Source organism: Grammomys surdaster, unplaced genomic scaffold (genome assembly GCF_004785775.1).
Source record: "Grammomys surdaster isolate TR1022 unplaced genomic scaffold, NIH_TR_1.0 124764, whole genome shotgun sequence".
In the NCBI taxonomy this organism is placed as follows: domain Eukaryota; kingdom Metazoa; phylum Chordata; class Mammalia; order Rodentia; family Muridae; genus Grammomys; species Grammomys surdaster.
This window is the reverse complement of record NW_021619717.1, coordinates 1-2,150: the sequence shown is the minus strand read 5'-3', so window position 1 is coordinate 2,150 and position 2,150 is coordinate 1. Positions and strand designations below refer to the sequence as shown.

At 48.4% G+C, this 2,150-nt stretch overlaps 1 non-coding gene across 1 annotated transcript; it reads left to right on the top strand.

Moving 5' to 3' along the window:
* The first annotated feature begins 506 nt into the window (after positions 1 to 506).
* LOC114636664 lies at positions 507 to 640 on the top strand. The gene has a single exon (XR_003713657.1). It is a non-coding gene; the product is annotated as a small nucleolar RNA SNORA17 (small nucleolar RNA).
* The last annotated feature ends 1,510 nt before the right edge of the window (positions 641 to 2,150 follow it).

The following is a 2,150-nucleotide window of genomic DNA, read 5'->3' as shown; positions in this document are numbered from 1 at the left end:
TGTGAGACAGTCTACCTGGCTACACAAGGAATGAGTGTGCATTGGGGCTGCTTACTGTTTCCTCATCAACAGTTTTAAATGAGATATGTTCTCAATTCATTGAGAACTCCATAAAATGTTATTTTGATCCTATTCATTCCTGCCCATCACCCCAACACCCCCTGGCTCCATTCTTATCTCTCCAGTCTTTACCAACTGCAGATCCTTTTCATTTTATCTTAATAACCCACCAAGTTCAATTAGTGCTAATCATATATTCATGGGCATGTGTCTATCCTGGAATTTGTTCAACCTACCAAGGGCAAGATCAGTTCCTACAAAGACTCCTTCTATCAACAGACTTTTTGTGGCCATTTTACTTATTTATTTATTTATTCATGAATATTATTATTCTTATGCATTTATATTGACGACGATCATGATGATAATGGTGACAATGATGATGAAGAAAAAGGTCTTTAGTTTAGGCTGGTTTAAAATTCACTATGAAATAAATGGAAGCTTTTGCTGCCCTGGAGGCATTGCAGATGTGACTGCTATGTCACATGTGCGTCAGTAGGTGGCAGACAAGAGAGGAATTATGTCTATACATAAGTATGTCTTGACCTATGAACATTTGAATGATTAGTAGTCTAACATTCACTGAAAACAGCGAGCCTGAGATGAACATCAGTCTAGTGCACAACACCACAGCTCAGGACCAGACAGGCTCTGAGAACAGAGAGCAAGCTGGAGACTAGAAGAACTTCATGTGGGACTGTGGGCCTGGGCAACAGTGAGCTGGAGATAGATGACCTTTACATGGTGACACTCTGAGGCGAGCCTGTGATGACCATCAGACCAGTACCATGAGTCCCAGACAAGGAGCTAATGTGAGATGACCACCAGTTAGGTACTGGGCGGGCTTGGAGGGGTGGGCAACACTGTGCCCAAGATGACCCCACAATACATGAGTGGGGCATACATCCAGAGACCACTCCTGAGGTGACTCCAGACTCTCAGAGACACCAGGCACCACTAAGAGGAGCAAGTAAGTGGTGAAGAATAGAAGAGAGAGAGAAACAGAAGGATGTGGGCACCATGAAGAGAGGCAGAACTGGAAACTCAAGGGTAGTGAGGAACAGCTGATGTGAGCAGCCTGTGATACCACCTGGGAGCATGGTGGTGTCCTGGGCTGTGATGCTACCTTGGTCCTGCAGCATCAGGGATCTGTTACCAAATGCCAGGCAAATATCCCTGGTGTGGGCCACTGCCCAGGGACATGTTGATGGCTGAGGACTGTGTAGAACTGGCCTGCCCCTCACCTGGGCAACAAGGGAGAGCTGGCCCTGGGGGCATGAGAGCAGGAAAACTGCCCCTCCCCCTAGTCAACTGCAGCACTTGGGAGAGCAGAGCCTACACATTCCAAGAGTTGTGAGTGAGTCAGTCCTGAGGACAGGAGCCTTGGATGCTGGCTCTACTCATCTCCCATATAGTGGTGTGGATGAGGGGGAGATATCCTCCCTTCTTCTCCTCCCTTATCACCTATGGCAGCTGGCCCTGGGGTCATGAAAACAGAAGAGCTATCCATGCTCCTCATTTGCTGCAGCACTCAGGACAGCAGACCCTGTACCTTGCCTATATAGCATAGCAGAGCTGGTTCTGAACGAGGGGTTTTTGAAGATTAGCCAGCTCTGAAAGTGTGAATGGTGGAGAGCCATTCCTGCTTCTTGTCTACTGGGCTGTGGTGTAGAGAAAGGGAAAGATGCCACCCTCCCCTCCCTGCCCCTATACCATCTATAGCATGTGGGAGAGCTGCCCCCTGCCCTGGTCATGAGAGTGGAAGAACTGACCATGTCCCTCACTAATTGCAACACTTGGGAGAGGGGGCTCTTCATTGTCTGGGCAGAGGAGAGACCCAGCCATGGTTGCAGGGGTTGCTGGTGAGCTGGCCCTGAGTGTGTGAAAGTGGGAGAGCTGGTAGGTTGACCAGCTTAGATACCTCTCAGGTCCAGATCCAGGACTTTGAATTGGCCCAACCCAATATCTACCCTATTGATGAACTGCTGAAGGGCTGGTCCTATAGAAACAAAACATCAGGCTCTCCATGACACAGGGCAACAACAGGGTATCCCAGAAGAATCTCAGTGATGTTTCAGTATTGGAACCTC